Source organism: Balaenoptera acutorostrata, chromosome 1 (assembly GCF_949987535.1).
Source record: "Balaenoptera acutorostrata chromosome 1, mBalAcu1.1, whole genome shotgun sequence".
Taxonomy (NCBI): Eukaryota; Metazoa; Chordata; class Mammalia; order Artiodactyla; family Balaenopteridae; genus Balaenoptera; species Balaenoptera acutorostrata.
The window spans coordinates 71,806,540-71,830,770 of NC_080064.1; positions in this window are offsets into that span (position 1 = coordinate 71,806,540).

Sequence of the window (24,231 nt, forward strand, 5' to 3'; positions counted from 1 at the left end):
TGCTAGAATTCCTGGAGATGCTGATTTGCAAGAGTTACATACCAAATTCAGAACATACCTTTTCTTTTCAAAAATTTCTACAATCTCAGCATCCATTGAGTATAAGTCTAAAACTGAGTACTAAAGTTTTATGAATAACGATTTTTTCTGAAGAGATTACCCTCTCACCGAATTATTCCAAGGAATTTTTTCTGGCTGAACAAAAAACCAAATTCAGAAAATAATTTAGTGGTCATCCTTATTATCTGGAAACCCCCCAAAAGCAATGAAAATCAATAAATAAAAGCATAATTTGTATTGTAACAATCACCAAGTAAAGTGTGATTAGAATTTTATTATTTTCATAATTATCTTTTAAAGAAAAGTGAACTCATATTTTTTTGAGGGGAAAGGGGCTCTTACATACTTTTGCCCTTAAATATGTTATACTGAATTTGTTTCCCACCTTACCTACTCATTATATCACTTCAGAATTGGAAGAAATGGATTAGGCAAAATTTCCCAGATTTTTAAAGTCTGAGAAGTCCTTTTTCTAGTAGTTGTATGTATGCTTAAATATCCTTTCATTTTAAAAATTACAAAATACCAAAAGCAACTCTGAATTCCATAATGCTTTCAGATGAATTTTATCTGAATAATCTTAATAGCAGCTACATACATTGGAAGCATAGCAATACAAATGTGTATAGAATATTTTAGTACAGAGGTTAGTGTACATTCTTCTGGGAAATAACTCCATTTCCAATCCCTCCTCCCACCCTAATTTCATCCTCGGAGTCTAAGGAACACCAGCTGGGAATTATTGTTTCAGGAATTTCAGAGTCAGTAGGCAGAATATTACTGCTCATTCTACGAGTCTTGACTCCTTCCTAGCATAAGAGAAAATCATCATGTGAATTCAGAAAAGAGGGGGTACACATAGGGCCACTTTCAGATTATGCGCGTTTCATGCAAAACCTCACCATGAAAATCTGAAGAGAATCTCCTTTTACAGACTATGGTAAACCAAAGTTCTACTTCTGGTCCTGCTGTCCATTAAAATGTGGGTGTCACCTAATGACAATGGGCTTCATTTACCTTATCTGCCCATTAGAACTGTATTAGGAGATAATACTTTTTATCTGCAGCATGCTTTACCATCATCAAAGCACTTTCACATACATTATCTCATTTGATCTACACAGCAACTTTGAGCTAAGACAAATAATACAATTCCCATTTTTCAGATAAGGGAACTGAGACTTAGAGACTAAATACTTTATCCAAATTAGACTTAATTAGTGTTTGAGGCAGATGCTTAGCAAAGTCTTTTAATTCTTGACTTTGTGAGTTTCTGACTATACCCCACTGGCCCCACTTCTGTAAATCTAAGATTCTAAGAATCATGTCCCATCTTGGAGACACTTTACATGGTTTATACCTGAGAATCTTCAGTGTCTGGTAAGAGCAGAAAAACACAGCTATTCTTTAAAGTTTTTTCAAAGGTTACAGAAATAAACGCAAGTTATTTTTAAAAAGTCTTTATTAATTCAGATACTGGCTGAAAATTGTGATTTTTTTAATTTTGATGACAAAAGCATACATTTAAGAAGCTTTCCTTTTCCTCTCACCTTTTTTATCCCACTGATTGCGGGCTTGCTGGTTCTATGCTTTTTGGCATTTCTGAATGAATCTCAGTGATTTGAGATGGCTGCTACTGAACTGTTGTTTAGTACTTTAGTCCACATCTGCTCTAAGTGTGTACAACGTAGAAAGGGTTCTTTTCTGAGGACTGAGACTCCAAGCTTCAAGAAAATTTGAAGGGTTTTGTTTTCCAAGACCTGTCAAGTTTCTTTGAAAGAAGTGAAAGGAATCAACACAGGAAGATGTGAGAGTGATTTTAAAATATTTTGAATATCTCTTTTGTTTTCCAGTCTTTTTCAGATTACAGTTCTGTTGTTAACCATTCCATAATTGACAGCCTCTATCTTTGGAATTTTGCTCTGGAATGATATGACCCTTCTTTATTGTGTGTATGTTGAGTGTGTGTGTGAGTTCCTTTCTTTTTCTTTTCTCTTTCTTTCTTTCAGCTTTTTCTCTGAATGGTAAAGGTTTATCAGAGACCAAAAACTTCTTATCTTTTCAAAGAATTGAATTTATAGTAAAAATGGTTTGATCTAAAAATAAAGATGAAGGGGATATAGAAATAAAAGTAACATTGGAAGAATAACGAGAGAAGAAACAGACAGGAGACCAAAAATTGTACAGTAGACCATGTTTAAGTGATTTACTTGGGGTTATGTGATTTTAAAAGCAACATATAAATGCATAGCAGAATTTTGGCAGATGAAATTGTGTTGTGTTTACTTTCAGGCACTCAATGATGATAAACAGTTATTTAGTACAAGTAGTATGACCGATGGTGCAGAGAACACTGAATTAGATACGGTTCCTGCAAAGCAGGTTTGAAATCTAAATACAAATTAGAGAGGCAGGGTATAAAACACCCTGAAAAAGCCTAATATTCTACCCATGTAAAAATGTCATCGTGGGTATTCTAAGTGTACTTTCAGACGTAATTTGTAAAATTTCTTAACTGCACATATAAATATTATAAATAGAGTCATATTTACCCAAATTTGATACATGCACAGATGTAAAAATGTGGATCTCAGACATGCAATTTAAGGGTGGTACATTTAGCTGCTAAATACAGGTATCCACCTGAAAATTGCTATTTTTCTGCTCATCTCCTTTACATTTTAAATTCCTTCCAGTTCCTTTTGAAATTACAAGTTTGACTAAACATACAAACATTTTTTGTTTCTGAATAATGTGTGTCAAATATATATTTGAGTGAAATTTCCTGTAAATAATTTTTAAATTTTGTATATCCTCTCTGTAGTTGCTGTTTGCTCACATTATGAAAACATTTTACTTTCTTTTTAATTGGCAAAATGAAAAATTGAAGAGCCGTGGAGAAAAACAAACCAAATTCTTCATGTGAACAATTGTTTCACATTGATGTCTTGAAACAAGAAAGATGTCTGTTATTTATTTACCAGAGATGAGTACAGGTAATTTCATTGTGCATCAATTTTCTCTAAGGAGGGAGGAAGTGTGGTCAGCTAAAACAAAGCATTGAAATGGGGAATCATCAGCCTTAACTTCTATTCTCATCTTTATCTTCAGAATTTTCTCTGACTCTTAGAAACTCACTTGATTACCGTGATCCCAGTTTTTTCAGTTCTTCTGGTGTTTCTTGTGGTTGTTGCTTTGTTTTTATAATAGACACAATCAAACTTATAGATAAAATTATTTGAGTTCTTTCATTAGAATATTTTAATTGGTCTGGTCTATAAACACAATATACTGATAAAATGGGAGCCAATACAATCATACGCCATTCAGGAATATAATCATTCACCATTATAGCCAAACGTTTAGTGAGAGCCTACTGTATGCCAGCCACTGAGCTAGGCACTGCATAAATATATTTGGTCCTTAAATCAAAATATACTTATGAAACTGTCATTCTGTGAAAACATAAACTTCCCAGCAGGCTAATACTGTATGAATTAAGGACAATTATCCATAAAAAGATTGCTGTGCATTTTAAATACAAAGAACTCCTTTATTTTTGAAAAATACTTGTTAAACACAAAAAATATCAAATCTCTTGAACTGTTTTTATTCTTTTTTCAAATTACTGTTTTTAAATTTGTGGAGTATCTCCATTGAATACATATATCTGTGCCTTAATACATATATTAATTGGAACTCACAGTAACACTATTTCTTTTTTTTTTTTGGCCTTCATGTATCTTATTTTTTTTTTTAACATCTTTATTGGAGTGTAATTGCTTTACAATGGTGTGTTAGTTTCTGCTGTATAACAAAGTGAATCAGCTGTACGTACACATATATCCCCATATCCCCTACCTCTTGCGTCTCCCTCCCACCCTCCCCATCCCACCCTTCTAGGTGGTCACAAAGCACTGAGCTGATCTCCCTGTGCTATGCAGCTGCTTCCCACTACCCATCTATTTTACATTTGGTAGTGTATATATGTCAGTGCTACTCTCTCACTTCGTCCCAGCTTACCCTTCCCCCTCCCCATGTCATCAAGTCCATTCTCTACGTCTGCATCTTTATTCCTGTCCTGCCCCTAGGTTCTTCAGAACCATTTTTTTTTAGATTCCATATATGTGTGTTAGCATACGGTATTTGCTTTTCTCTTTCTGACTTACTTCACTCTGTATGACAGACTCTAGGTCCATCCACCTCACTACAAATAGTTCAGTTTCGTTTCTTTTTATGGCTGAGTAATATTCCATTGTATATATGTGCCACATCTTCTTTATCCATTCATCTGTCAATGGACACTTAGGTTGCTTCCATGTCCTGGTTATTGTAAATAGTGCTGCAATGAACATTGTGGTACATGACTCTTTTTGAATTATGGTTTTCTCAGGGTATATGCCCAGTAGTGGGATTGCTGGGGCATATGGTAGTTCTATTTTTAGTTTTTTAAGGAACCTCCATACTGTTCTCCATAGTGGCTGTATCAGTTTACATCCCCACCAACAGTGCAAGAGGGTTCCCTTTTCTCCACACCCTCTCCAGCATTTATTGTTTGTAGATTTTTTGATGATGGTCATTCTGACCAGTGTGTGGTGATACCTCATTGTGGTTTTGATTTGCATTTCTCTAATGATTAGTGATGTTGAGCATCCTTTCATGTGTTTGTTGGCAATCTGTATATCTTCTCTGGAGAAATGTCTATTTAGGTTTTCTGCCCATTTTTGGATTGGGTTGTTTGTTTTGCTGATATTGAGCTGCATGAGTTGCTTGTATGTTTTGGAGATTAATCCTTTGTCAGTTGCTTCATTTGCAAATATTTTCTCCCATTCTGAGGGTTGTCTTTTCGTCTTGTTTATGGTTTCCTTTGCTGTGCAAAAGCTTTTAAGTTTCATTAGGTCCCATTTGTTTATTTTTATTTTATTTCCATTATTCTAGGAGGTAGGTCAAAAAAGATCTTGCTGTGATTTATGTCATAGAGTGTTCTTCCTATGTTTTCCTCTAAGAGTTTTATAGTGTCCAGTCTTACATTTAGGTCTCTAATCCATTTTGAGTTTATTTTTGTGTATGGTGTTAGGGAGTGTTCTAATTTCATTCTTTTACATGTAACTGTTCAGTTTTCCCAGCACCACTTATTGAAGAGGCTGTCTTTTCTCCACTGTATATGCTTGCCTCCTTTATCAAAGATAAGGTGACCATATGTGCATTGGTTTATCTCTGGGTTTTCTATCCTGTTCCATTGATCTATATTTCTGTTTTTGTACCAGTAACATATTGTCTTGATTACTGTAGCTTTGTAGTATTGTCTGAAGTCAGGGGGTCTGAGTCTCCAGCTCTGGTTTTCTTTCTCAAGATTGCTTTGGCTATTCAGGGTCTTTTGTGTTTCCATACAAATTGTGAAACTTTTTGTTCTAGCTCTGTGAAAAATGCCTTTGGTAGTTTGATAGGGATTGCACTGAATCTGTAGATTGCTTTGGGTAGTATAATCATTTTCACAATGTTGATTCTTCCAATCCAAGAACATGGTATATCTCTCCATCTGTTTGTATCATCGTTAATTTCTTTAATCAGTGTCTTGTAGTTTTCTGCATACAGGTCTTTTGTCTCCTTAGGTAGGTTTATTCCTAGGTATTTTATCCTTTTTGTTGCAATGGTAAATGGGAGTGTTTCCTTAATTTCTCTTTCAGATGTTTCATCATTAGTGTATAGGAATGCAAGAGATTTCTGTGCATTAATTTTGTATCCTGCTACTTTACCAAATTCATTGATTAGCTGTAGTAGTTTTCTGGTAGCATCTTTAGGATTCTCTATGTATAGTATCATGTCATATGCAAACAGTGACACTTTTACTGCTTCTTTTCTGATTTGGGTTCCTTTTATTTCTTTTTCTTCTCTGATTGCTGTGGCTGAAACTTCCAAAACTATGTTGAATAATAGTGGTGAGAGTGGACAACCTTATCTTGCTCCTGATCTTAGAGGAAATGCTTTCAGTTTTTCACCATTGAGAATGATGTTTGCTGTGGGTTTGTGGTATATGGCCTTTATTATGTTGAGGTAGGTTCCCTCTATGGCCACTTTCTGGAGAGTTTTTATCATAAATGGGTGTTGAATTTTTTCTAAAGCTTTTTCTGCATCTATTGAGATGATCATATTGTTTTTATCCTTCAATTTGTTAATACGGTGTATCACATTGATTGATTTGCATATATTAAAGAATCCTTGCATTCTTGGGATAAACCCTGCTTGATCATGGTGTATGATCCTTTTAATGTGCTGCTGGATTCTGTTTGCTAGTATTTTGCTGAGGATTTTTGCATCTATGTTCATCAGTGATATTGGCCTGTAGTTTTCTTTTTTTGTGACTTCTTTGTCTGGTTTTGGTAGCAGGGTGTTGGTGGCCTCGTAGCATGAGTTTGAGAGTGTTCCTCCCTCTGCTATACTTTGGAAGAGTTTGAGAAGGATAGTTGTTAGCTCTTCTCTAAATGTTTGATGGAATTCACCTGTGAAGCCATCTGGTCCTGGGCTTTTGTTTTTTGGAAGATTTTTTTTTTTAATTTATTAATTTATTTATTTATTTTGGCTGTGTTGGGTCTTCGTTTCTGTGCGAGGGGCTTCTCTAGTTGCGGCGAGGGGGGCCACTCTTCATCGTGGTGCACGGGCCTCTCACTATCGCGGCCTCTCTCGTTGTGGAGCACAGGCTCCAGACGCGCAGGCTCAGCAGCTGTGGCTCACGGGCCCAGTTGCTCCGCGGCATGTGGGATCCTCCCAGACCAGGGCTCGAACCCGTGTTCCCTGCATTGGCAGGCAGACTCTCGACCACTGCACCACCAGGGAAGCCCCTTTTGGAAGATTTTTTTTTTTTTTTTTTTTAATGAATTTATTTATTTATTTATTTTTGGCTGTGTTGGGTCTTCGTTGCTGTGCACAGGCTCTTCTCTAGTTGGGGCGAGCGGGGGCTACTCTTCGTTGTGGTGTGCAGGCTTCTCATTGCGGTGGCTTCTCTTGTTGTGGAGCATGGGCTCTAGGCACACGGGTTTCATTAGTTGTGGCACGCTGGCTCAGTAGTTGTGGCACACGGGCTCTAGAGCGCAGGCTCAGTAGTTGTGGCACACGGGCTTAGTTGCTCCGCGGCATGTGGGATCTTCCCGGACCAGGGCTCGAACCCGTGTCCCCTGCATTGGCAGGCGGATTCTTAACCAGTGTGCCACCAGGGAAGCCCTGGAAGATTTTTAATCACAGTTTCAACTTCAGTGCTTGTGATTGGTCTGTTCATATTTTCTGTTTCTTCCTCGTTCAGTCTTGGAAGGTTGTACTTTTCTAAGAATTTGTCCGTTTCTTCCAGGTTGTCCATTTTATTGGCATAGAGTTGCTTGTAGTAGTCTCTCACGATCCTTTGTATTTCTCCAGTGTCAGTTGTTACTTCTCCTTTTTCATTTCTCATTCTGTTGATCTGAGTCTTCTCCCTTTTTTTCTTGATGAGTCTGTCTAATGGTTTATCAATTTTGTTTATCTTCTCAAAGAACCAGCTTTTTGTTTTATTGATCTTTGCTATCATTTCCTTCTTTTTTTTTTTCATTTATTTCTGATCTGATCTTTATGATTTCTTTCCTTCTGCTAACTTTGGGGTTTTTTTGTTCTTCTTTTTCTCATTGCTTTAGGTGTGAGGTTAGGTTGTTTATTTGAGATTTTTCTTGTTTCTTGAGGTAGGATTGTATTGCTATAAACTTCCCTCTTAGAACTGCTTTTGCTGCATCCCATAGGTTTTGGGTCTTCGAGTAATACTATTTCTAATTAAAATTATTTTATCTCTATTAAGAATGAACCTACTATTCATTCTATCCTCAAGTTTTTTATGCCAGTTTTATACCAGTTCCGTCTTGGTTACAGTGAAAGATTTTTTAAAAATACATAAAATGTCTTTTTCAAATTGTTGGTTTTGTATTCATGCTGTTTCTTTTTTCATTTGTCATTGAAAATGTTTTTTAGGATTGGATATTTAACAAGAAGTTCTGTGACTTATGCTAGATTTTATTTATATTTTGCTCTTCACATCTATATTAGATATGAATCTAACTAAGCTATCATAAAAAAGAAATTCTGAAACACAGAGGCTCAAACAAGATAAAAGTTTACTCTTTCACATAAGGGTTTAGATGATGGGACCATTGGTATATGGCAGCTGCACAGTGTCAGGGACGCAGGTTCCCTCCATTTAATTGCTCTGCCATCCTCAACTGTGGCTTCCATCTCCTGACCTAATGTGGCTGCTCCAGCTCCAGCCATCATCTCTGCCTTCAACCAGCAGGAAAAGAGAAAAGGGTAGAGGAATGCATGCTTCTTTCTTTTGAGGTCATAATCTGAAATTTTTGCATGTAACTTCTGAAATGATTCATAGTATTTGTTCAGGTACAACCGTACCAGAAGACATAATGAAGTAGTGAGATGCTTGCACCTATGCATAGAATCACTGTGAATATAACAGACACAAATGCAGCTTCATACCAGGATCCTGGTTTATGTTGAGGCAGCATTATTTTGGGTGATTTTCTAAAATGATAAACATACCACTCTTAGTAAAATTTGGAATAAAACAACATAAAAGCTTCCCTCAATTTATGTAGCTTTTGCATTTTTGAAAGAAACAGTGTGTTAAAACAGTGCAAAATAAACCTAAAAACTTTGTATTGGTTGTGAAATAGAATTAGGTTCTAGGCTTGGATAATTATAAGCAAGTTTTTCACCTACAGAAATGTCTAGCAGAATGTTTGAGGTTCATGGGATGTGGATCAATTCTTGTTGTGTGGGACTTTCCTATACTTTATGGTACATTTACCATCCCTGGCCCTGACCATGCAATTCCCTCCTCTAGTTACTGTAACAACCAAAACAGCTCCACAAATTTCCAAAATGTCCCCTAGGGACAGTACAACTTATATAGATAGCTCTAGAGCTACAAGGTATGTTGACACCTGGTCTAACTTCCAACATAACACAGATAACAATTTTAACATATAGTTTGCAATGGTGTAATGAAGGATCATCAGATTTCTAACCATTAATATCTATACCATTGCCACCCATCACCCAGTGCTGCACATGCAAGGCTTCTTTTAGGACAACATGCCACTTACCAGTACCAGATCTTGTACTTGTTATGAATTTAAGCTGCTATATAAAGGAACCCTAAATTGGCCAGATGTTTATTTCCTTCTTATGTATAAGTTTTCCTAGGCATTCCAGGACTGATATGTACAGATTGATAATTTGGGGACCTTGGGTACATCTTTCTTTTTGCTCTGCCATTCTCAAATATATTTTCATTTCATGCATCTAACATGGCTGCTCTAGCTCTAGCTACTATACCTGTATTCCAAGAGTGAAAAGGGAAAAGATTTTTTTTAAAGGCATAATATTTCCCTTTAAAGGAAAATCTCAAAAGCTACACAGACAACTTCTGCTTGTATCTCTTTCTCCAGAATTTAATATTTTTATTTTTGAGATTCTAAACCTACAGATTGTTGGTAACTCCAAACATCTGTTAGATATTGTTCTACCAGACAAGTGGCATAGTGAATTGAACCCCAAACTAGAAATTCTAATTCTGGCTGTGCTGCTAATGAGCTGCTAGATCCCAGTCAGGTCATTTAACTTCTATGATTCTGTTTCTCCATCTGCAAAACAAGAAAAGGAGAACTTAATAGGTTATTTCAAATTTCCAAAATCCAGATTATACTATAAAGTCGATCTTACGACTAAACTCAATCCTTAAGCCTTTTTTTTTTCCTGACAATTACCCAGTCTATTCAGTCTATTGGTTGTAAGTGATTGATTTATCACTTATCACTAGATAAGTGTCTAGACACTGAATTAGACATTGGAGATTTAATGGTGAACAAGATAGGCACAATTTCTTCCCTTATATAGATAAATAGACAGAAAATAATTGTAGTTTATAGCAAGTGCTATGAAAGAAATGTATACATGTCTAAACAAGAGCCTAACAGAGGTGACCAAGTTTAGATAGGGTGATCACAAAAGCCCAAACAGAGACCTTTAGGGGAGAATGAGCTGGCTATGCAAATCGTGGGGATGGGGAGAACATTCCAGACAGAGGGAACAACCTGTGCAAAGGCTGTACAACGGGGAGGGGGTGGGATGGGGTGGGTGGAATGACCAGGGTGGCTGCAGAATAGTGAGGGATGAGGGAGAAGGAAAGTGACCCAAGAAGAGAGTGTAAAAATAAACAGGGACGGGATCATACAGATACTAATAGGCCCTGATAATGAATTTGGATGTATACCAGTTTATTTTCAGGGACAGGTTAAGACATTGAAGTGGGGGACCTCCCTGGTGGTGCAGTGGTTAAGAATCCTCCTGCCAATACAGGGGACACAGGTTCGAGCCCTGGTCCAGGAAGATCCCACATGCCGCAGAGCAACTAAGCCCGTGTGCCACAACTACTGAGCCTGTGCTCTAGAGCCCACGAACCAAACTACTGAGCCCACGTGACACAGCTACTGAAGCCCACGTGCCTAGAGCCCGTGCTCTGCAACAAGAGAAGCCACTGCAATGAGTAGCCTGTGCACCGCAACGAAGAGTAGCCCCCGCTCGCTGCAAATAGAGAAAGCCCGCGTGCAGCAACGAAGACCCAACGCAGCCAAAAATAAATAAATTTTTAAAAAGACATTGAAGGGGTTCAAACGGGAATTATGTGAATTAATTTTCAGTTTAGTGTCATATCTGCTTTTGGCGAAAGGAAATTAAAGAGAGAGGGGAAAAAATAATCCAGGGAGAAATGATAGCAATTAAGACAGAGAGGTGGCAATAAGAGAGAGAGAGAGAAAAATCTTCTACAAAGTTCAGTTTAAAAGGTTTAATTATACGTCATATTGCAGAACCAAGAACCAATCACATTTTTAGATCCTACCATATGTCCCGTATGGCAGACACATGATTGTCCCTGCCCACTGGGAACTGATAATTTATTAGGGGAACAATTAACAAATAAAAAATCATATCAGTAATCTCATAGAACCTCCCCTGACACCTTATAAAAAGTCATTTTTTTGTGTTAACAGGGAAAATATGTAGAAATATGAAAATATTTTTATGTTATATCATTGCTGGTGCTTATTGTATTTATAGCCTGATTTTCCTGTGGCAGTAACCAGAACGTGAGCAACGTTCAAATAGGTGTTTCATTCTTTTCCACATACATACTTTTTCTTTAGGAAAAATTTAGGCCAGGTCTTAGACATGGGGTAGATACCAGATTGTAGCAGTTGGTGGGAAGGTTAAAAGAACACTCAATTTAGACATTACCAACATATCCAAGCTCTCACGCACAACTGCCTACAAAGATCCTGAACTCTGGCCTCTTCACAGATCCACTTTTTTTAAAAATTTAACTGTAGTTGATTTACAATATTGTGTTAGTTTCAGATGTTCAGCTTCAGATCCTTTTCCATTATAGGTTATTATAAGATATTGAATATAGTTCCCTGTGCTTTACAGTAAATACTTTTGTTTATTTTATTTATATGGTGTATATCTGTTAATCCCATACTCCTAATTTATCCCTCCCCCTCCCCTTTCCCCTATGGTAACCATAAGTTTGTTTTCTTATGTCTGTGAGTCTGTTTTCGTTTTTGTAAATAAGTTGATTTGTATTTTTTTAGATTCCATGTATAAGTGATATTATATAATATTTGTCTTTCTCTGTTTGACTTATTTCACTTAGTATGATAATCTCTAGGTCCATCCATGTTGCTGTAAATGGCAATATTTCATTATTTTCTATGGCTGAGTAATATTCCATTGTATGTATATACCACATCTTCTTTATTCATTCATCTGTCAATGGACACTTAAGTTGCTTCCATGTCTTGGCTTTTGTAAATTGTGCTGCTATGAACACTGGGATGCATGTATCTTTTTGAATTGAGTTCTTGTCTTTTCCAGATATATGCCCAGATATATGTTCTTGTCTTTTCCTGATATTTTGAGTGGGATTGCTGGATCATATGGTAACTCTATTTTTAATTTTTTAAGGAACCTCCATACTGTTTTCCATAGTGGCTGCACCAATTTACATTCCCACCAACAGTGTAGAAGGGTTCCCTTTTCTCCACACTCTCTTTAGCATATATTATTTGTAGACATTTTGATGATGGCCATTCTGACCAGTGTGAGGTGATATCTCATTGTAGTTTTGATTTGCATTTCTCTAATAATTAGCAACATTGAGCATCTTTCCACGTGCCTGTTGGCCATCTGTATACCTTCTTTGGAGAAATGTCTATTTAAGTCTTCTGCCCATTTTGTGATTGGGTTGTTTGTATTTTTGATACTGAGTTGTATGAGCTGTCTGTATATTTTGGAAATTAAGCCCTTGTCAGTCACATAGTTTGCAGATACTTTCTCCCAGTTTATAAGTTGCCTTTTCATTTTGTTTATGGTTTCCTTTGCTGTGCAAAAGCTTGTAAGTTTGATTAGGTCCAATTTGTTTATTTTTGCTTTTATTTATTTTGCCTTGAGAGACTGATCTAAGAAAATATTACTAGGATTTATGTCCGAGAATGTTTTGCTTATGTTCTCCTCTAAGGAGTTTTATGGTGTTGTACTATATTTAAGCCTTTAAGCCATTCTGAGTTTATTTTTGTGTATGGTGTGAGGGAGTGTTCTAACTTCATTGATTTACATGAGACTTTTCCAGCTTTCCCAACACCACTTGCCTAAGAGACTGTCTTTTCTCCACTATATATTCTTGCCTCCTTTGTCGAAGATTAATTAACCGAAGGGTGTGGGTTTACTTCTGGGCTCTCTATTCTGTTCCACTGACCCACTTGTCTGTTTTTGTGTCAATACCACACGTTTTGATTACTGTAGCTTTGAAGTACTATCTAAAGTCTGGAAGGATTATGCCTCCAGCTTTGTTCTTTTTCCTCAGGATTGCTTTAGCAATTCTAGGTATCCTGTGGTTCCATATCAATTTTAGGATTATTTGATCTAGCTCTTCACACATCCACTTTTGTGAACACTTCCGCCTAAATAATAGAGAAACTCATAGATGGCCAACATAGGCTATTTGCTTTCTAGAAATTATAAGAAACTGATTTAATTTCAAATAAGAAAGTTAGACCAAATATAGCAAATACTCTTATTTAAAATAACCAGTGCACTGTATTAGGAATATCTTTTCAAAGAAATATCTTGGAATAAACTGAGAGTAACTTGCCTCAGACTTAAAAGTCCTAGATGAAGGACTACACTTTTGCTACTTAAATTATACTTTGAGGCAAATTTTCAAAAAATATTGACATTGGAGAACTTCTTGTGATAGCCTCATGGCATAGGGTTTGCACTCGATACCACGAGTTCAAAAACTACCTGACTTTCACATTCGTAACAATAACCCCTGTTCTTATGGATGGTAATGTGGATGGCCGTCTGAGTTTGTCAAGCACAACTGGGATAAGAAAAATTAAAAGAAGTCATTCTCTTTTTTTTTTTTTCTTCAGTTTAAATTTTATTTTACAAAAAGAGAAATAAAGAAAACTGATAGGCAGTTATACTGACTTACAATTGTTCTGTTTGCTTTCTTAAAAAAGTGACATGAAACACAAGTTAAAATAAATACGTCATAGAAACAGCCAGTTGCCCAGTCTCTGGGGCAAGAGCACCTGCCCTGATGAGAGAGGAGGGAAGCCCATGATCACACCAGCAGCTGGAACACCCAGCTACAGATGTTCCTCAAAGAAGTCGTATGGGCCATTCCCATTCCCATAGTGCCTTTTGCAAGAGTAGGGAATGGTAGTTCTGATATCCTGGACACAATTTAAACTGAGTAATAACACTTTGCCTACTTAAATGCCCCCTGTAGTTTCAATTAGCTGGGCATGCTTCTGAACATTCTTTTGCTGTTAGGCGAGGCATGTTACAGCCGGCGTGCATTGCTTCCGTGGTGAATAAAAGGGTGTTCTCGTGAGTAAAAGAGTGTTCTCATCTAGAACCAACTTTTCAAACCCGTGCAAGAGTAAGGATATAATTTAAACATTTATAATGTACAGTGTGGCGACCATAGTTACTAACACTGTATTGAATAATTGAAAGTTGCTAAGAGAGTAAATCCTAAAAGTACCCAAGAAAAAAATTCTAAAACTTTATATGGGGACAGATGTTAACTAGACTTGTTGTGGTGATCATTTGGCAAGTATACAAATATCAAGTCATTATGTTATACACCTGAAATTAATATAATGTTGCATGTCAATTATACAGCAATAAAAAAATAAAATAAAATAAACAGGCCCTAATTTGCAATACATTTTCTGAATAGTAGGGTCAGTAACACTTGTATAACATTTCTAATCCTAGGAAAGGCATAAAATCCAAGAATATAGTTGTCTACTCTTTTGATTATCAATTCAATAAATAGAGTCATGACATTATTGCTGTTGGATGCCTAGTTAATAACCACACAGTAACACTCCAACGCTCAAAAGAAATATAAAGGATATTCATAATTCAGCAATGGATTATTCAAATTTTACAGTAGATATGTCAGCAAATAATACTGGTTAAAGAAATCATATTCCCCTAATTCAACATTTCTTCCATTGTTTCACAGAAAACTGGTGTCCTTGAAGATCTTAGCAGATGTCCTTCAACAACAGTTTATGTTATCTAACAAGTTTGGGATATGCTGGGTTGAATAAAGTTAAAAACGTTTTATTTTGTTTTCACAATGCCTTAATAATATGCTAATTCTTATTTTGACCTCCAAGAAAAGGATACAGTATGTGGAACTATATTTTCCCAATTCATGTGACTATAGAACCCTGGAACATGTGTTACTATACATGGTATGTAGTTACACTGGTTATCCTCTCTGATTGCCTTAAGGGTCTCGTTCTCTCACTTCCCTCAAGTCATTTGCTCAAATGGCAACTTCTCCGTGGTGCCTACTCTCACTAACTTGTTTAAAATGCCAACCTCTACCCTTACCCATTTGGCAATCCTGGTTCGCCTTATCTTGCTTTACCTTTTATCCATTGCATTTATCATCTACATAATTATGTAATTTATTATGTTTATATTCTGACTCCTTCCATTAGAAAGAGAGCTTCAGGAAGGCAGGAACTTTTACTTTTATTTTACTTTGCTGCATCTCCAGTTGTTAGGACAGGGCCTAGCTTATATTAGGTTCTCAGTAAATATTTGTTGAATGAAGGAAAAAAAGGGAATGTTTTTCACATGTTTTTAAAGGTCAAGATGTGTCTTGTAAACAATATGTTTCCTTTTCTCCTGTTAATGATGTATGTTACGGTCAGTTATGTCTTAGAATCTAGGAAATATTATCAGGTGACACTTGCATTCTTTTGGAACTCACTGCTGCCAGAATTGATTTAGTATGTGTTAAGAAAAAAAGAGTTTAATGTCATTTATGACTTTTCTTTCTCTAATTTTTAGCACTCCCCATCCTCCACCTGAAATTAATTTCTTGCCAAGTTGCCAAGCCCTGCCAACTCCATTTCAATAATAACTTCCTCATTAATGTCGTTGCCTCCCTTCCCACTAGGAAGGGCACATGGTAAGGGGGATGGCTGGCAATAATGAGGGGAGGAGGCCAGAACCTTATCAGAGGTGGCCTTCGATACAATTAGACTTTCTGTGGGAAGCAGTAGTGAGCCACTGTATTGGTTTAAGCAAGATTAGAATTTTAAGAAAGTTATCTCTGACAGTGATGTATCAAATGGCCCAGACATCAGTGTGATTCTCATTTCTAATTCTGCACTAACTCTTAATTTCCCTTCTTGTGATGCTCTTTCCATCGATTTCTCATCTACTCTCTCTTTGGTCACCTACTCACATCTCAGACCTACTAGTTCTCCAAGAGTCTGCATATGCAGCAAAGACACAGGCTCAATGATATCCCTGTCCCATCTCCTCTGAGATCTTTTTGGCCTCCATGCATAGACTGACCAGAAGAAAAGGGTCAAAGGGAGGAAGAGGAGAAAGAGAGAAGCTTGACATATATTTCTTATTATGATCTCCAAATATTCTGATATAATGTAAATTAATCCCATTTTACAAATGAGGGAACTTCAGTTCAAAAAGATTAAGTATTTGGGAATTCCCTGGCAGTCCAGTGGTTAGAACTCAGCACTTTCACTGCCAGGAGCCCAGGTTCAGTCCCTGGTTGGAGAAATAAGATCCCGCAAGCCATGCAGCGCGACCAAAAAAAAAAAAAGCGAGAGAGAGAAAATATTAAGTATTTTACTGAATTTCACGTAGGAAGTGAGGTTCAAGCCTAAAGCTTCCCAAAAGGATAAGAGAATAAAACTGGCTGACTTTCAATGAACCCATTCTAGAGAGTGAGGTGTATGTTTTACAGGAATTATCGCATTTAAATTCCAACAGCCTTATGAGAAGCTGCATTTCTTATCCCCATTTTACAGATCAGGAGACTAAAGTTAGAAAGATTAAGTAATTTGTCTAAGTTCACACTTCTCGGAAGTGGTGATTCTAGGAGTAGAGCCCATTTTATCTAACTGACGCGAGAGGTCCCAACCCCCATATTATCAGTTAACTCCAATGTTTTCCACTATGCCATCTTACTTCATGTGGCATGGACAAGGGCACATTTCTGGCCCAGCCCTGACCATCACTGCATGCTGGTCTGTAGGCCTTGGTATAGGTGAGCCCTCTACCCTGTCAACGTGCTGGCAGCAGCCATTTATCCTGCCAGTGTTTTGTGGGGAGAAGGAACCGCTCTGGACAGATCAGTGCCCTGAAAATAGAAGGTCCTTTTTACCATGTCTTTTCCTATTTCATTTTAACGATTTATATCCCCTCCACCACCACTTCTACCACCTTCCCATACAACTGTGGGGAAGGGACAAAACTCTAAAGGTTAAGATACAAAATTACAGTTAAATTGCAACTATCTAAGCAAAAAAGTCCCATATAAATTTTAAATGTTTACCTTTATTTTTCTGCTCAGGACTGTTTGTTGCATGGGGGCTTGGCAGCATTTTATTTGGAAACCCAGGGACTGGCTTCTCCCTTTTTTCTTTCATATTCATTTGCGGTTGGTTTTCTATAGTTGAGGTTTGGGGAAGAGGCATCTAAATTAGATAGCTGTTAATTTGTATCAAAGGAGTTATTACTCAAAATACTCTATGATACAAAGATTGGCACACATAAAGGCTTAGAAAAATTTAATTCCCATAGATGTGATGATATGACACAATAATAAAGAAAAATCAGAAGCATCACAAATGTATTTACACTATGCTCAGATGTGAAAGAAATGGGGTTACTTTATTTAAGAATCTGGCTTCCTTCACAATCCCACACCCACCAGGTAGTTTAGAAAACATATTTTAGTTAAATTTAAATTGTTGGTTCAATCTTATTTGGTAATTCAATCCATCTTTTTATGTAACCCAGTTTCTGCCTAGATGAGTCAGGGAAATGCTTGTCAAGAGTTCTGCCCTCTCCACCTGGATATACACACGATGAATAAGGTGTATGTAATCTTATAGGAGGTAGACTCCTCAAGTATATGACGTATCTTCTAAGCTCTCCTGGTTTGGTCTATTCCCAGAGCTGGTGACATCCTACAGTGACTTGTCCCTATCCTGGGCAATCTGATGCCCTCATTGCTAGAAACTGCCTTTGGTGATAATCATTCATGTTTACTTAACTCTGACAATGCTCTGGGGCACCATTTACGCTTACTGATTGGGCCCTCATCTCCACTTTAATGACAAAATGTATTCCCTGGCATGTGACTGTGACCTCAATGGGAATTTAGTCTACAGTGGGTGGCTTCATTCCGCTTAGGCAACCTCCTTCGGCAAAGTTGCTAGGCAGGTCCTTCAACTACTTTCAGTCAGATCTTTCTGGTTCATTCCGAACCAGGATGCTCCGAAACTTCTGGATAGCTGTCATATCATACACGAGCTGAGGGGGACTCTAAGGGGCTTAAACTCAGACCTTTGTGTGCAAAACCATGTTAAGCCATTAAATTTAATTTGCTGTAACAGCCTCCATGTTTAAGCAGAAGTTTGTAAGGCAATAGCTTCCAATATCCTTGTGGAGGGCAAAAGCCACTCTCCTCAGCATTACCCCCAACCTCACTAGAACATCTCTTCAATTCTCTTCTCCCACTGAACACCTCCCTACCCCAGGAAGTAGTGTAGAGAAGAAAAACTGGAGCAGTGCTCACCTACCTTTCTACCTTCTTCTACCCAGAATCCAATAGGAACTGAGAAGCCAGGCATGTCCTGCCTTCTTCCTAACCTGTCCCGCTCTCCTCTCATTTAAGAATCTCTAGTATTTTTTGGCCAGCTTCTCAATATGTTAAAGAAGAAATAAAGGAATTTAGAAAATCCTTTTCTTTCAAACCACCCAAATTTCATGACTACTGTCTCAAAAGAGTCAGCTTCTGAGATCCAAAACTGATCAGTGGCTTCTTTGTTCTAACCCTGGGAATGCCCACCTTCTTCCCTGGGGCTATATGCTCAAGAGGTAGAAGGAACTTGATTTGCAAGGGAACTCAATTTAAAGGAGAAGTGTAAGTACTTTGATTTATTATTTCAAATGATTCAAATATGATTTCAAATATGATTTCAAATAATTCTCATTATAACTGCCACTAAGATAACAACATTAGTCTCTGACTACGTCATATTCTATGCACCAACATTATTTTATTTTTTTACTTAACTCTTACAATAACCCTATTATGAAAGTCTTATTACACCTATTTTCAGAGAAGAAAACCAAGGCTCAGAATGGTTCACACAGCTGGTAAGGAGTTCTTGCTCTTATCCACTGCAGGCTAGAATAGATTTTTTCAGTTTGACTACAACTCACAGAAGAAATACAATTTATGTCACAATCCAGATATACACATAACAAAGCAAGAGTTTCATATAACAATATTTAATTTCCACTCATTTTCTTATATTTCATGCAATCTATTCCTTTTTTTTTTTTTTTTTTTTTTTGCTGTCACAACCTACTAAATTGACTTCACAACCTACTAAAGGGTCATAACTGACAGTTGAAAAATGCTTCTCCAGCACCTGCAGTATTAGTATTACTGAATTCTAATAGAATTTACATCAAACTATTTAGCCATTTGGAAATCAGGCTAAGGCAATTTTTTGTGTACAAGCTGCAATTGGGAGAGCTTGAGTATGAAAGACTTGAAGCAAGTAAAGTAGTGAGTAAAATGTCAATTAAATACTAAGTAGCTTTAAAACTACTTAGCAAGAAGAAATCCAGATGCTGAATAAACATAGATTTGTAGTTTAAACACTTACCATTTCACAAAGTCATCTTTTTAAATTTGGCCTCTCAGAACTTATATCTAGATATTTTCACCCTCCATTTTGATCTGCGGACTTAATTATATCTCAGGATTTTAATTTTTTTCCCCAAGGATTTAGATTAAAATACAGCATTAGTTCCTTCAAAATTTTATTCCAAATCTCTAAATAGTTTCAAAAGAGAAAGGCTTTCCTGAGCTCAAAATTCTTGGATGATAAAGGATTTGTCAGTGGACATTCTGCACTTAGAATAAGCAAGATAAACCTAGGATTGATAACGCCAATTAATAATTTTGGAATGAATGAGTGACATTTCAGGAAACAGAAGGTTCAGAAAATGTTCAAGAATTTCAAGGTCATAAAACCTAGAAAAAGCCAACAGATTTCTGCCTTTTCAGCCCAGGAATCATTATAAGATTGTGTGTTGGAGTACTTTGCTCTAGGCAACTTTCAAGCAAATCAAGAAATGAGCCCTCTCTCATGTTTATTGCACTTTCTAGTTCTGGCTAAGTTATACCTTTGACCTCTGAAGCATTTGCAATACACCAGGTTGTGGTTACAAATTGGGTTAGTATTACCAAGCACATCTTTAGGTGTGCTGGAAGCCCTAATCCGTCTGTTACCTACTGAAGCCAAATGGATGACATTAGTAGCTCTTAGTTTGAGTTAGGTTTTCAAGATATACAACTGGGGGACAAAACAGATGCTTTTGAAAATAAGGAAAAGCAACTATTCAAAACACAGTAAAAGAAGGGGTACTTGAGTAAATGCTAAGAGACCTGAGTTCTAATGCCACCACCAGCCACCGTAAATTAGTTTTGGAAGCCTTGCAAAGTTACTTGGCCTTTTTAGACTTCAGGTTTCTCACCTGTAAGTATCTCCTGTAGTTTTTCATTTGTCAGTGGTCTCGTAGCTACTAATGTTATGCCAAATATCCATTATTACCCTCAAATTGCACATGAGATCAAAATCACCATTTTGGAATCATTTTCCTCGACACTTCAGAGAACTGTATAAATAATCTTTTTTCTAGATACTAGCGCCATTGAGAAGAAACTAGCCCTGGGGGTTTCAGGAGAGGGTTAAAAAAAAAAAAGTATAAACAAGGTTGTGGAAGGAGAAACTCATATAACCTGCAGGGGGCACTAAGGTACTTTTAGAGGAAGAATCAGATGAATGGGCATGAAAGGTACCTGTTATCCCAAATGTAAGGAGGCAAATGGGAAGAAAGGAGTAGATGTCTTCATTTATCATTCCTCATATGGTTCTGCTACTTGCTGCTTTCTTTCTCAAGTAGGCAGCCTAGACAGCAATCAGTGATTATAAAAGATAAACTACTAAATGATAGGAGAGGAAAAAAAATTCCAAAAAAGAAGCTTCTTTCTACAGATTTGATAAATGAGCCATTGTCACCTAATAACTCCAGGATTTACCATTTAGTCAGGATTAGGAAATCCAAGGAGAAATGTTCAGAGCTCATGACATATTGATTATTGGCAGAGCAGTGGTAAATTACTGAAAGGAGTCTTAGTTCTTCCTTTATACGGTAGGATCAAAAGGAGATCACAGATGGAAGACTCAGGTCAATGCCTTATTTTGCAGGATTGCTTCTCAGGAAGGAATGAATTGGATTAAGAATGATGCCCAGGAATGCCCTTACATTTGTATAAACTTAACAGTTTGTAAAGCCCTTTTGTAAAACCCAATTTGCTCCTCTTGATGACCATTTTATATTTGAAAGTTTATGGAGGTTAACTGGTTTGCCTAAGTCACACAGTAAATTTCAGAGAGAGGTCTTTAATGAAAATATTTATTTCTAGTGAATTTTAATAGATCATTGTGCTGGTCTACCAACCAAGTGTGTTTGGAGGGACTTATTCACAATGGGAAAATTCTGTTACCTGTCCAAGAGCTGTCAATTTATATTTTAAAGTGAAAATCAAATGGCAGATAGTCACAAAGCAAAATAAGGAAAATTTCTCATCACATGCTTTGTAGTTCCAAGAAGCTAACAGGAGTTTTCACAACACTGTCGAGCCAACACAAATGGCTAATCTTAACAGTACGTTAAATTGGCAGTCATGCTGTCTGCCTGATCAACAATATTCCATGCTGCTTGAAATTTATCTTGTTACAACTCCTCTGGGTGAAAGTATCATTTCCAAGAGGTCCCTGTCAGAAAGTAAATAGAATTCTAATAATAAAACTTAATAGAAGTAGAGCCATGCATGCCTTCCCTCCACCTGCCCCTCCCCCTTTTAAAAAGTTCATTTATTTAATATATTTCAAAGCCTGAAAGCCAAAGGGAATCTGGAGTCAAAACAGGAAGAACAGGTTTGGGTGTGAACTCCAGAGGGAAGCCTCAGGTCTCATGATGAGACACAGTGATGTCATGAGCTTGAGAGGGGCTTCGAATTCAGACACAGGGTGGAAACCCAGCTCTGCCCCTTAGAAGTACTTAGACTTATTGAGCCTTATTTTCATATTTGTGAAATAGGGATAAAATACTGATCTTGAAAGCTGATGTAAGGATCAGAAATAATACATGTAAATGTGTGGCACATAATAAATCCTCAGTAAATGGTAACTAGAATTTGGGGTCCCTGAGGCTTGGTGAGAAATGTGGCCCAGAACAATGTTTAAAGCCCTGAAGACAAGTTTGCCCTCTTCCCAAGCCTGCCTGCAGCTAGCCCTGACTTAAGGTCTTATTGTGGCCTTATATGCAACAGGCCAAAGACTCTGTCAGAAGACATCTTTTGCCTGAGTGTCACATTAAGTTCCTAAGTGTAAGGATTTATTATACTTTGATTTGTACGAGTCCTCCAAGATCAAAGATGGATTCTGAATGTTAGTTGTCAAATGAACGAACAATTGTGGAAATATAAAAGCAAGCAATTCATGTTGCCTTAGGAATAGCTCATTTGCAAAATCTAATATGCTATTACATTGACATATTTCCTCATTTTGTCTATTAAATCCTCCGTGTTAGTAAAACTAGTTTGTCACAACCAAATGCTACAATTATGTACATTTATGTACACATTCTATGTGTATAGTCTGCCTATAGTGTCTAAAGAAAGCTGGGTCTGATTTGAAAAAAATCAGGAAATGAAGGTCCAAATTGAATAACAGCCTCTGCATTTCAAATATCTTTGAGTGTAGCTACATTTTTTTTAAAAAAATCTTCTGAAATTCATACCTTTCTAAAACTTTTATTCTTCTAACACATCAGTGAATTAAAAGTTGTTCTTTAAAAAAAAAAAATCTCAAGATAAAAAAGCTCTGAACACAGACACCGTGAATTGAAACACCCCCAGGTGAACAGTAGGGTGTAAATGGGACTGCTCATGAGATACTGCACTGGAGGGGGGGATTCACTTTCCTGTTCCCTGATCTGTTGTTCTAATCTTCAATCCAGGACTTGGCCTATTTTATTTGAATTTGCCTGCATTTGGCATGGGAAAAACGTTTATGTAAAGACCAATGTCTTGCGCTTGTGGTATAGATGAACGTGCTAGTTTAAACTCCTCTGTTCACTGTTGACTAAGACCTTGAAGAGTTCTTCAGGCTCTACCAGGCCCTAGAAGAGTCTATTGAGAGTCTCAGCCTTTTTCTTCGTGCTAAGTTCTTTTTTTTGTTAAGCTGATAAACTCCTAAATTGTTGAAAAGCAGTTGTTTGAAAAGGATTTAACATATTCTCTTGGGGTTTCTGGATGTGAGGGAGATGTATCTATGCCTGGGATTCGTTGATCCCTAGCACAGTTAGACCTGGGTGACCTCTCTTTCTAGCTCTAAAAAGGTTTCTGGAATGTGATGGAAACACTGAACTACTTTTCAGAGAAAGCCATAGCCACCCATTTTCCCTCTGTCTCCCCTCTCAATGTGGATATCTCTCTATAAATGTTAGTCTATAAAATTAGGATTTCAGGTAATTTGATGTTCACTAGGTAAATGCTAACCAGATAAGTTAAAAAAGAAGAGAAGAAAAGAGAAGGGAAGGGAAGGGAAGGAAAGGGGAGGGGAGGGAAGGGGAGAAGAGGAAAAGAAAGAAGAAACAAAGCCTAGTCACACCATGAGTTCTGACTAAGGCTAAGTCTGGTCAGATGCCTGAAAGGGTTTGAACTGTTAATTTTCACATATTGCTCAAGTAAGCAAAACTAAAGGCATTTAATTTTTCTAATAACCTCAGACATGGTTTCCTTGTAATGTACTACACAATCTGTATTGATTACTCTGTGGGGGAGATACACATTTAATAAACATGTATTCCAAAGTGAAGAGTAAAATCAAAGTTTAAATTATTATTTTTGAAAGCCACTTTTTCCCCAGTGTGTCAAAACAAAATGTTGACTGGGAGAAAAAAAGACTTACATTTCAATTGTTTCTTGAGAAACTAATTCATAGCAAGCATTAAGATGAACAGGGCAAAAATAGGCAGCAGAGGACCAGAGGAAAAAATTCTATACTTTTTCAAACAAGATTGGGCGCGTTCAGGGTGGTTTGGCCATAGATTCTATACTTTTTCAAAACAAGTTAGGTGCAAGGATGTCTTCCATGAGAGCATTTGGGGACAGAAAAAAAAAGCTTAGCTGGAAGTCATAAAGGAAAAATAAATTTTTATGCTTCTGAAAAACAAACAAAAATTTCCAGTAATACTTTAAAATTGTTGAATTCATGAAAAGATTTAAATATTAATCCACTAAATATGTCATTTATATGCATGTAATAAAGATTAGATTATAAGCTTTTAGCATTATTTACAAAGGACATTATTTACATATAAGAGCAAATTACTTTGCCAAATTTAAGCAACCGGTTTCTGAACTGT